Source organism: Rhinopithecus roxellana, chromosome 6, assembly GCF_007565055.1.
Source record: "Rhinopithecus roxellana isolate Shanxi Qingling chromosome 6, ASM756505v1, whole genome shotgun sequence".
In the NCBI taxonomy this organism is placed as follows: Eukaryota; Metazoa; Chordata; class Mammalia; order Primates; family Cercopithecidae; genus Rhinopithecus; species Rhinopithecus roxellana.
Window position 1 is genome coordinate 135,071,150 of NC_044554.1, and position 13,368 is coordinate 135,084,517.

The window sequence follows — 13,368 nt, forward strand, 5'->3', positions numbered from 1 at the left end:
TACCAAAAAGACAAAAAGTAACAAATGTTGATGAGGATATGAATAAAAGGGAAATTTTATACACCGTTGGTGGGAATATAAATTAGTAAAGTCATTACACAAATTGGGATGGAGGTTCCTCGAAGGCAGAACACTTTTAAGATATTGGAGCAGAGTGGAAGCAACATGTATAAGAAATTTGCTCAACTTCATTAATAAACATTTAAATCAACATGGGATGCCATTATTTCTCTATCAAGTTGGCAGCATTTCTTGTGTGTTTATATGTATGTGTTTTAAATTATTTTGATGAAAATATATAGTGTTTCTAAAAGGATAACAGCCATTTACAGATACACGTTAAGGAATTATAAATTATTCTGATCCAAATCGTTGAATTATTTTCCCCCTAAAAAAGATATCTTCCTTTTAATTCCTTAATTTCAATTTTAGGAATAACCAAGAAGGACATCATCAGGGATATAAAATCTTCATATATTAGAATATACTTTGCAAAACTATTTATAGTAGAAAAAAAAGTCTGACAATATTCCATAGGATAAAAGAGCCTATAAAAATCATGTGTTTATAAAATATTTATGATATATTAAAAGCTATGGGAGATGTTCATGATACAATGCTAAGAGAAAAAAAAAATCAGTTTCGCAGTATGGTTCAAAAATCATATTACCCCAAAGTTGAGAACAAGCAGTTCCTGAATTCCACTCGCCATATGGGTTAAGGTTGGTATGTCCAATGAGAAGCTCTTACACCCAGTGTGGAAGATGGAGGAGAAGAGACTCATTTTACAGAGACACTTGCAAGAAGATGGGACAGGCCTAAATCTTAAAGCAGCCTAGCTGAGTTTCTTGACAATGCTATGTATGAGTGCTTTGGCCTGAGCTGGTGAACTGTCCAGGGTGGTTTAAGGCCAGCTCTGCAGAGTCACCTACTTTGGTGATGACCTCCTGACCTGCAGTTCTGCAGCCCTTCCAGTTGTTGCACAGATTTTTAAGTCCCTTCTTTAAAATCATTCATTCCTTGTACACAAAGAGTGGCCTCTATTTTACTGTTCAAACCCTGATGATATCAGGATTGCAAATATAATCATACTAAAACACAGACATTCAATAAAAATGTACCTTCTACACTCTCTTGGATGCTTTATCATTTATTATAACCCAGATACGTTTCAGGGCACATTTAAACTTTTCAAGGACTACTTCTTCAGGGTTTTTAAAATTTTATTCAAAATTTCTTTCCATCCAGACATTCTGTCCATACCAATTTTAACAACCTCCTAAACTGGGTTAAAATAGTCTGTGATGGGTGATTTTGTCCAACTTTTACATTTAAATCCTGTTTTTTTCCTATGATAGATAAAAGCATGGAAGATGGAGGCACACTGCCTTTGCAGCAGCAGGAAAGGGGTCTCTGCTCATCGTTCATGTTGGCATTCACATCTGTGGTGAAATGCCGTGTTGGTGAGTGTGCAGGGAAATATCCACTCTCCTACAGAGTGGGTGAGAGCTTGAATTGTGGAAAACTTGCAGGCAATGTGGTAATATCTCTAAATTATAAATGCAAATGCCATGCCCTTTGCCTCAGCAATTCCACTTCTAGAAATTTATCCTACAGCTATACTCACATATGAGCAGAATGTTATATGAACAAATATACCCCATTCATCATTTTTTGTAAAATAAATATATTAGAAAAATCTAAAAATACATCATTATGGGACAATGAAAATTGGACTTTATTACAGCAAAATATCAAGTAGCCTAAAATGTGTTTGTTTTCAGATGTATACATATATAATTTCATATGAGTGTGTGTGTGTGTGTGTGTGTGTGTGTGGCATGCCGTACATTAACTCTGGAAGAAACATAAATAACATACAACTCTGAATGTCTCTGGGGAGCTGGGGGACAGACTCAGAAGAATAATTTAGTGTAGGACCTTTTTATCTTTTGATTTTTATGCTACACAAGTTTGCATAAATTAGTTTAAAATTAGTTTAACATTTTAAAGTTAAGAATGAATTTTCCCCCCCCATGTTTTCCTCATGGAAGGGTCTCCTGGTCATAAGAAAAAAAATAGTCATTTGGCTTTAGATTCCCCAGTCCTTCTGTCATTCATTTTCCTAAACTTTTAGCATGTGATGGCTTGTCTGGGACAGTCTCAGTTGGCCTTCCTCGTGCCTGGCTGATCCGTACCCATTTCCCGTCAAGTGTCCTGGTGTGAATGAGAGATTGCATAATACTCTTGAGAGAATACAGGTTATTCTTTGTGCATATTAAAGGGATGTGGACTTGATTGGGTGAGCACAACTAGAAGTAGAAGAAGGTACACGAGTCTCCTGACATCTTCATTTTGATGAAGCTGAAATAAGCTGCGTTGGCTTCCTGGCCCACATATCTTTTTTAATAAACCAGTTGGTGTGGTTTGAGGATCCTCAGACTTCTGTAAACAGAAAGTGAACACTTCAGGCAGTAGAGGGTGCGAGGTCAGTTCCCCCATGCCAGCAGCATCAAAACACCGATAGAAAATGTGTAATCAATGTGCAGGGCTTTGTCCCAACAACACTTCTTTTATTTCTTTATTGTTTTATAAACACAGGCAGAGAGACAGACTTGGCTGAAAGTTTCCCAACCTTTGCGCACTTGTTACTCTTCCTAGCTGTATGAAATAGATAAATAAATTTGGAAAGGATAAATTTGGAGCATTCCTCCAAGGAACACTGACTGTTTTGATCTAGCTTCCCTGCCTCACGGCTCCCAGCCCTCATTCTCTAGGGAGAGGCACCAGTGAGAAGATGCTCATTGTGAAGTTTCCACAGAAAAGACATTTGGTCCCAAAATGAGACTAACAAATTCCTAGGGTTAAATACATTACTTCTTAGCAAATTACTGCTAGAAAGAATGCTCAAGGTTACCTATAGAAACGTCTGAATTCTTAATTCGACTTCTTCAAGTTTAATTTTTGTGGAATCATTATAGCTGCTAGGGAAGGCATACCTGACCCAATTTCCCCAAGTTCTGCAGTTGCTGAGTCAGCATCCAACACTAGGCTCCCTTGTTAGTGAGCAACCAAAGGAAGACAGGGGCTTTTTTTGCTCAACCTTTGTGTGGCTATGTGTCCCTGTTTTATTTCCTTTAGATATAAATTCTGTTAACTAGTTCTTGCTTTTTGTAATTCTGTATGTCTCTACACCATTAGTGACCTGTGGATCTATTTTGCCTTTAATCATCTATTTCTTCTTGGCTTATCTTTTGAAAGAAAAATCCATATGCCACCTCTGAATAGAGCTGTTTTGTTTGAGGAATTCAGGTCATTCTTTTTAAGCCTTATTAAGCATGCTATTACAGGTTTAACTAGCACAAGGTGTTACAGCCACTATGAAGACCCAGAATCTTCAAGATCCCTGAAGGCCAGCCACATAGATAGGGCATAATCAAAGGCAGAATTCTAACTTCTCACAAATAAAAAGGAAAACACAATTCCATGGGTCTGTTATTCTCCTCTTGTCATTCTGCTTTCAGGCAAACTGGCCTGCCCTAAACTATCCTATGGGAATTTAAAAGGAAGAAGTCCATCACTTCAAATACCTCGTTACCTGATGTCATAATATAGCCCTCAAGTAAAGTGTTCTTATGAGAGCTTCCCTTTTTCTTCTACGACAGTGACACAGGAAAATGAATGGTAGCCATGTATATTTAGCAAAAAATACATAAATATGAATAAATTGTAATAGTTATATATCTCTATATGGACATTGATTGCTGGATATAGGTGCTTATATACTATATACTATTTTATTTCATCTTCATAACACTGAGAAGTGAGTAATATTAGCCCTAGTTATAGATGAGGAACTAGAGACGCAATTAAACAGAATAGAAATATGTTTGCTAAATCATTATATATCACAGTGTTCTCTGGAATGCACCCTACTTTTGATAAATTCTACCTGTCTCTTTCTCCATACATATATACACACACAGCCACATATTTCTCAGTATTGTCCTATATTGAATTACCCAGTGGTTATTTCTGCATGAATGTCTCATAAGAGCCTCCAGCTCAACCAACCAAAATGAAGATGTCAGGAGACTCCTGTACCTCCTTGTAGTTCTAGTTGTGCTCACCCAATCAAGTCCACATCCCCTTAATATGCACAAGGAATAACCTGTATTCTCTCCAGAGGGTTGTGCAGTCTCTCATTTATATCAGGACACTTGAAGGAAAATGGGCACAGATCAGCTAGGCAGGAGGAAGGCCAACTGAGACTGTTCCAGACAAGCCATCACATGTTAAACTGATCTGTGCTCAGATTTCTAGACCTGTACTTCCGAAGCCCAGCACTGCCCAATCCTGTGCCACAGCCATTTAAACATAGTGTCTTCCAAAATTAGCTTCTTTCTGTTCCCCTCTTTTCCTCTCCAGTTAACTTTTACTTTTCTTAAAAGTTTCAGGGCTTATTTTTCTAAATCATCTACAGCAAAAAACTTTTTCATGCCTTTTATATGTTCACATAGAAATTTGTTTTAGCCCTTACAACAGAATTTATCTAATTGTGTTGAATTCTCTTCTTTTAGCTATCTTCCCACTAATCTTTAATTTCCTTGGTGTCTCTGTCACCATCATATCCCTGGTGTCTAGCAAAATACTTGGGTCAATATAGACTCTCAAAAAATTACTTTAGGAATGTTAAATGAATGTGATACTGACAGAGATCGGAGTGATACAATTGCCCAGATACTTAAATTCTCTTTCAACCTAATTAAATTTCAATTCCTTTACTGGACTCAATACAATGCTATCCTAGCCAGCTTTTGTGCTGTGCTGTCAATGGTAATGCATTGTTCTCACTCCTTCCGCTTCCCTTCTCATTTAGCAGCATCCCTCATGAAGTGGGGTTGCATTCTCACTGAAATAGAGCCACACTTAACATGCATAACAAAACCACTCATATAGACGTGGCTATAATTTTTAAAAGTGTACCTTAACCAAAAACTTTAAACAATGAACGACCTTTTATATAATCTTCCGCCTCCAAGATATATTTCATTCATTTTAAATTTTTTAAACGTTGTTTTACCCAAATGCAGAGACATTTTACAAAAGTGCGAAAGGTCGTGAAAAACAGGATAAAACGGAGAAACTGTCGCAGCTTGCAGGAGTGTAAAGAGAGGTGACGATTTAACGCAACAACGGAATATTGAGTTGAATGCTGAAGAAGGAAAAGATATTAAGGCAAAAACTGGTAAAATCCAAATCAAGGCTGGGCGCGGGGGCTCACGCCTGTAATCCCAGTACTTTGGGAGGCTGAGGCGGGTGGATCATGAGGTCAGGAGATCGAGACCATCCTGGCTAACACGGAGAAACCCCGTCTCTACAAAAAATACAAAAAATTAGCCGGTCCTGGTGGCGGGCGCCTGCAGTCCCAGCTACTTGGGAGGCTGAGACAGGAGAATGGCGTGAACCCGGCAGGCGGAGTTTGCAGTGAGCCAAGATCGCCCCACTGCACTCCAGCCTGGATGACAGAACGAGACTCCATCTCAAGAAAAAGGAAAAAAAAAAAAAAAGAAAGAAAATAAAAGGAAAAAAATCCAAATCAAATCTGTAGCTTAGGTTACAATACTGTACCCATATTACTTTTTCTTTTTTTTTTTTAAACTGTTTAAGACTTTTACTTTGTTAGAGCAGTTTAGGTTCTCTGGGAAATTGAGCGAAATATTGTACAGAGATTTGTGTAATACGGGGATATCCCATTTTCTGTGAAACTGGCAAACTGCCTTCTTAAATGGCTGTACCCTATTGCATTCCCACGAGCAATGATAAAAGTTCTTTTTGAACCACATCCTTGCCAGCATTTGATACTGACAGTACTGGATTATAGTCCCCTGCTCCTCTGTAAACACAGCCTCCCCCATTGTCAACATTTCCCACCAGAGTGCTCCATCGATTACAGTTGATGGGCCTGCACTGACATATCGCCATCAGCCCAAGTCCACAGCTTACATTAGTGTTCACTCTTGGTGGTATGGATTCTACAGGTTTGGACAAAGGTATAATGACATGTATACACCATTATGGTATCATACAGAGTATTTTCACTGCCCTAAAAATCCTCTGTGCTCTGTGTATTCATCCGTCCTTTTCTCCATCCCTTGGCAACCACTAATGTTTTAACTGTCCACATAGTTTTGGCTTTTCCAGAATGTCAGTTGGAATTATACAGTATGTAACCTTTTCAGATTGGTTTCTTTCATTTAGAAATATGCATTTAGGTTTCCTCCATGTCTCTTTATGACTTGACAGATAATTTCTTTTTAATGCTGAAGAATGTTCTATTGTCTGGATGCACCAAGGTTTATCGATTCACCTGCTAAAGGAGAATTTGGTTGCTTCAAAATTTTGACAATTACAAATAAACATATTTTTGCAGTTTTTGTGCAGACATAGATTTTCACGCTTTTTGAGGATAAATTTGATATTTGGGAAAGGAATATGGAAAGGAAAGGAATTACAAGGAATATCATTGTTGGATTGCGATAAAACTATGTTTCATTTTCTATGAAACTGACAAACTGCCTTCCTAAATAGCTGTACCCTATTGCATTCTCACCAGCAATGATACAAGTTCCTTTTGAACCACATCTTTGCCAGCATTTGGTACTGACAGTACTGGATTACAGTCATGCTTATGCATGTGTAGTAATAGCCCATCGTTATTTTAATATGCATTTTTCTGATGTCATATGATGTGGAGCATTGTTTCATATGCTTGTTTACTACCTGCGTATCTTCTTTGGTGAGCAGTCTGTTAAGATTTTGGCACTTTTTAAATTTTTAATTTTTGTGGGAACATAATAGGTGTATACATTTATGGGGTACATGAGATATTTTGATACAGGTATGCAATGCATAATAATCACATCCTGGAAATGAAGTATCCATCACCTCAAGTATTTATCCTTTCTTTACATTACAAACAATCCAATTATACTCTTAAGGTTGTTTTAAAATGTACAATAAATTATTGCTCACTATAGCCACCCTGTTATGCTATCAAATACTGTGTCTTATTCATTCTATGTAACTATATTTTTGTACCCATTAACCAACCCTCCTAACCCCCACTACCATTCGCAGCCTCTGGTAACCATTACTCTAGTCTCCGTTTCCATGACTTCAATTGTTTTAATTTTTAGTTCCCACAAATGAGTGAAAATATACTTGTCTTTCTGTGCCTGGCTTATTTCACTTAATATAATGACGTCCAGTTCCACTCATGTTGTTGCAAACAACAGGATCTCATTCTTCCTATGGCTAAAGAGTATTCCACTTTGTGTATGTACCACATTTTCTTTATGTATTCGTCTATTGATGGATGAATTAGGCTGCTTCCAAATCTTTGCTATTGTGAATAGTGCTGAAAAAAGCACAGGAGTGCAGATATTTCTTCCATATATTGATTTCCTTTCTTTTAGGTATATACTCAGCAGTGGAATTGCTAGATTACATGTTAGTTCTATTTTTAGTTTTATAAGGAGCTCCAAACTCTTTTCCATAGAGGTTGTACTAATTTACATTCCCATCAACAGTGTATGAGGGTTCCCTTTTCTCCACATCTTTGCCAACAATTGTTACTGCCTACATTTTGGTTAAAAGCCATTTAAACTGGGGTGAGATGATATTTCACTGTAGTTTAGATTTGCATTTCTCTGATGAAGGCCCATTTTTAATCAAGTTGTTTGTTTTCTTATTATTAAGTCACAATTACTTTTTTGTAGTTTCTTATATATAAATAAAATAAATGTTGGCTTTATGAGAATGAGTTTATATCTCTTATGTGTAAAGTTTTATTTTATTGTAACAATTTTCTATATTTTCTAATTGTAATGCAATTTATATATTGTGCTTTGCCTATAAATATGTAACCACATTCTCATTTTTGATCACTATTTAATACTGTGTTTCATTATTTGATTCACGCATGCATTCAACAAATATTCAGGTGTATGTTCTGGACTCTGGGGACATAATCATGAAGAAAAATATCCCTTTTCTCAGGGTTTATTTTCTAGTGGGAGAGCAACACAAAAGTAAATATCAATTATAAACCAAAGCATGGACAAACCCTATGAAGAAAAAGAGAGCAAGGTGAGGGGTGGTTGTACAGCAAGGCAGGGTAGAGGAGGGGCCAGGGTTTCAGACGAGGTGGGCACGGAAGCTGATCTGAGTGGAGACTTGAGTTAAGTGTGAGTGAGCTATGTAGAGATAGGGAGGCAGAGTTCCAGGAAAGAAAACAGAAAATGGAAAAGTGCTTAAGAGAAATAAGTTTCTTTTATTAGATATTTCAGGCATTTCATTTATTTCATACACTATTAAAGATTATGCAAAGTTTCTCCTATATCTTTCTCTAGCATTTCGAGAGTAAGATTCATTTATTTTGTTTTAGTTTAGTTTAGTTTAGTTTAGTTTAGTTTAGTTTAGTTTAGTTTTTGAGACAGAGTCTTGCTCTGCTCTGTCGCCCAGGATGGAGTGTGGTGGTGCCATCTAGGCTCATTGCAACCTCCCGGGCTTCAAACAATCCTCCCACCTCAGCCTCCCTAGTAGCTGAAACTACAGGCACACACCACCCCTCTCAGATAATTTTGTATTTTTAGTAGAGACGGAGTTTCACCATGTTGGCCAGGCTGGTTTCAGACTCCTGACCTCAAGTGTTCCATCCCCCTTGGCCTCCCAAAGTTCTGGGATTGAGCCACCCCATCCAGCCTCAATTTTTGCATTTAAATCTTTGATTCAAACCAATACATTTGTCGTGAGATTAGGATTTAAAAAATACTCTTGTAGCTGTTTAATCCCCATTATTTTTCCTACGATAATTTCCTAGAATTAGAAAGAATACATTAAAAGTATTGACCTTTTAAAGATGTTTGATGCATACTGCTAAATTGCCTACTGGGAAGATTTTAAATGTTTGAAGTACTTGGAAGGATGCATTTCACCATATCCTTAAGTACATTGTGGATCAGCAGTTTTTCATCTTTATTAATCTAGTAGAAGAAAAAGAGCATCTCCAGTGTTTCTACTGCAGTCTTTTAAATCGTTTTTATTTACTTATCTTTTTATTTGATTATGTTTTATTTTTTATATTATTTTTTCATGTTTCTGCATACATTCTCCAGCTAATCATTGCTAGTTTCTCTGTTTGAATGCTGTGATATTCTGTACATGTTGATAATAATATACCTTCGTTATTTGGTAATTTCATTCATTATACCAATCTACCTATGATCAATTTAACTATCTCATATTTTAAAATTGACATTTTCTGAAAATATTGCTGCTCAGCTTTCTTTACATTTTCACTTTCATGTAATATTTTCTTCATTGTAGTTTTTCTGTGGCACCTAAAGGGTGTCTTGATGTCATTTATAGTTATTACCGCTTTAGGGTATGGCTGGTTAATTTCTTAACTTTTGATAAATATCCCATGGTGCTGGAAAAGGCTGACATTAGGGGAAACTGAGTAAAAGAATTGAACAATGAGATCACTTGGACACAGGAGGGGTAACATCACACACCAGGTCCTATTGTGGGGAGGAGAGGGGGGAGGGATAACATTAGGAGATATACCTAATGTAAATGACTAGTTAATGGGTGCAGCACACCAACATGGCACATGCATACATATGTAACAAACCTGCACGTTGTGCACATGTACCCTAGAACTTAAAGTATAATAAAAAAAAATAGGAAAAAAGAAAAAAAAAAAAAAGACACCACAAAAAAAAAAAAAAAAAAAAAAGAAAGACCCAGAACTGATAAAACACAAAACTCAGATATTACTGAATAATTTCTAACATCTACCCTCTGAAGAATATGACTCTTGGTAGCTCCAGTCACCTTTCCATGTGGTTTGTTGCTTGTCCAAAGGAGGTTGTCAGAAGCTCTCCCTAACCACACTGTGCAGAGTGCTCAGACATCTCAGAAGCCACATCCTAGCTGCCCCCTATTCTGTGATCTTTTCTGGGTTTCCATCTGTCTCAGGGTCAGGTAACAGTCCTGCTGAATTTCTAAAAAATAAAATTCTTCTTCCTCTTTAAAAAAAAAAAAAAGATATGTGGAAACTCTCCTATAAACCTAAAATTATTTTAAAATATAAAGTTAATAAATATTAAGTTATCATTTTTGTTTCAAAGCTATGGACTGCCATAACTGGACTAAGAAAAACAGAGTAGAGGCCGGGCGCGGTAACTCAAGCCTGTAATCCTAGCACTTTGGGAGGCCGAGACAGGTGGATCACGAGGTCAGGAGATCGAGACCATCCTGGCTAACACGGTGAAACCCCGTCTCTACTAAAAAAATACAAAAAACTAGCCGGGCGAGGTGGCGGGCACCTGTAGTCGCAGCCACTCCGGAGGCTGAGGCAGGAGAATGGCGTGAACCCGGGAGGCGGAGCTGGCAGTGAGCTGAGATCCTGCCACTGCACTCCAGCCTGGGCGACAGAGCGAGACTCCGTCAAAAAAAACAGAGTAGAAAACTATCTACGAGTCCTCGGTGAAAAGACGAGAGGCCTGTGCTGTGAGCACGGAGTCTGCTTGTGAACAGGTCAGGGCCATGATCCGGCGGTGACCGGGAAGGAAGATAGCAACACCTAGGCCCAGCAGGAGAATATTTGGGACTATCTGGACTCAAAATCTCAAGAGCAAATGATCAGACCTGAGACAGAAAGGAGAATTTAAAAAGCAGACATTTTGAAAGCAATGTCCTTGGATAGAGTTTTTTCTGATAGTGTCTTTCTGGTGAAGAGTTGAGCTCTAATTCTGGGGGACAAATGCCCATCTTAAAGGATCTACCTTTTCCTTCAGAGCATGCACTCCTTGTCCCTTTTTAAAATAGTTTATAATTTGACCATCTGTTTGTCTGCATGTCTCTGTCTCAAGAACACTTAACACCCTATGTGAATTTTGAGTAGACTAACTGCAAAGACAAATATATTGTTGAGCTCTCCGCTCTGGTGAGGCTGGGTTGGACCCTCTCCTTGTTTACTCACGCTTGTCAACAGATGTTAGTGCAGGGCTGCTGCTGCTGGTGTGGATTGGGAAAGATAGAAACGAGAAAGCAAGGCCATGTTCTATCAAAGGACCATTGACTTAAATTTAGTTCTACGTTCAAAAACAGTGCACTTCCAACAGTTTACTATATTACTTCAAATAATTCTTTTTTGAAAGTTTAATGTAAAATATTTAAATTATTATAGCATAAGATTTCAAGCTTGTGATGTGACCTGTTGTCATAATTATTATTTTTCCCAATCACGAAATATGGAGGATTATTATTACTTAAAGAATTTTTATTGTTTTTGCTGTTCAATGGAATTATTTCACATCATGGGGAAATGTCATACATTTAGCTAAGGATATCACATTTTAAGAGTATGTGAGAGAAATCATTTTTGATAAAAACCATTTTTACATTTTTCTAAAATATAATAATGCTACTTTTTAGAACTTCTGTTTTTCTAGAGAGTGCTAAAATTGGATATAAAAATTCTGCAAAGGAAAAAGAACTACAACTTTAAGTACACTTTTAAAATACAGCTACAAAAGTGTGCCTATTTTTCATAAGTAAGATTGAGATTTGCTCTATGGTCACTGGTGGAATGACTGAATATACCAATAAAATTATACTAAATCTTTCACTTGCATTTGAAAGAACTCATAACCAATAAAATTAATTTTGAGTTAATAGCATAATCAAATATTAAGATGATACTTTCTGCTCTTTTTGCTGATTTCATTGCAATTATATCTAAAACATTACACATCTGAGAAATATTTGGTCCTAGCAAACACGTGAAACCCCAAGTAATCTTCAAAACACAACTTTAAATTGTGATAATACGTTTTCTGTAAGAAATTCTATTAGTTATTCTTTATCAATAGCTATGAATTAATCCCTGGAACTGTATTCTAGCTACTTTAATTTGTTTTAAGGTTTTTTTTTTTTTTTTTTTTTTTTTTCCCTGTTCATCAATTTCACTCTTTCCTTTACTAACTTATTTAGTTCTGTGGATATAACTCTCATTCATTACATGAGGATTCTGAAATTTCTTCTTAAGCTAGTGTGCTGGCTTTCAATCTATATTAATATCCGTAATACATTATGTGTATGTGTAAGTATGTTTGTAAATACATACTGCTATATTAACTTATTCACATATATGAGGAGACTTCAAAAGTTTCCTGGGAAATATGGAACTAAAAGATAAAACCTTTAAAAAATAGAGACTTATTTTTTAGCATAAGCTTCGTCAAGTTCAAGACACTTTTGTAAGTGATGATAACAGTGATTTAGTTCATCCTTAAAGAACTGAGACTTTCGGGAATTTATGTCAATGCTATCGTTTTACATTATTAAATGAAGAAAAATGAGTGTCCTTTAAAGACTTTTTAAGATTGGGAAACACAATGAAGTCAGAAGAAGCCAAATCAGGACCATAAGCTAAATTTCCCATAGAAACTTGCAAAATGGCCCTTGTGTGATAAGAGGAATGAGCAGGGGTGTTGTCCTGATGGTGAAGGACTCCCTGGTGAAGTTTTCCCGGGCATTTTTCTGTTAAAAGTTTTGGCTCACTTTCTGAAAACACTTCCATAATAAGCAACAGTTACTGTTCTTTGGTCCTCCAGAAAGTCAACAAGGAAAATGCCTTGAGCATTCCCAAAATCCGTTGCCCTGAGCTTGCTCTTGATAAGTCCACTTTTGCTTTGACTAAGACCACTTCCATCTCTTGGCAGCCAGCATGCTGGTTTGTGCTTTGTCTTCAGGACTATATTGGTAAAGCCACATTTCATCTTCTCTAACAATTCTTTGAAGAAATACTTGAGGATCTTGATCCCACTTGTTTTAAAATTTCCATTGAAAGCTCTGCTCTTGTCTGCAGCTAATCTGAACTCAGTGGTTTCGGCACCACTGAGTGGAAAGTTTGCTCAATTTTAATGTTTCAGTCAGAACTGTGTAAGCTAAACCAATTGAGATGTCCATAGTGTTGGCTATTGTTTCTGCTGTTAATCACTGGTCCTCTTCAATTAGGGTATGAACAAAGCGAATTTTTTCCTTGCAAACTGATGTGGGTGAACTGCCACTTTGGGCTTCATCTTCAGCATCATCTCCTCCCTTCTTAAGATAAGTTCTCCATTTGTAAACTGCCATTTTGCAGGGCATTGTTCACACAAACTTCTCATAAAGCGTTAGTGAGTTCACCATTCTTCTACTAAAGGTTCATCATACATCGGATGTTTATACTTATTTCAATTAATAGCAGAACTCATGTTACTCTGATAGCGGCTCTTTTAAAACTGATATTTTATC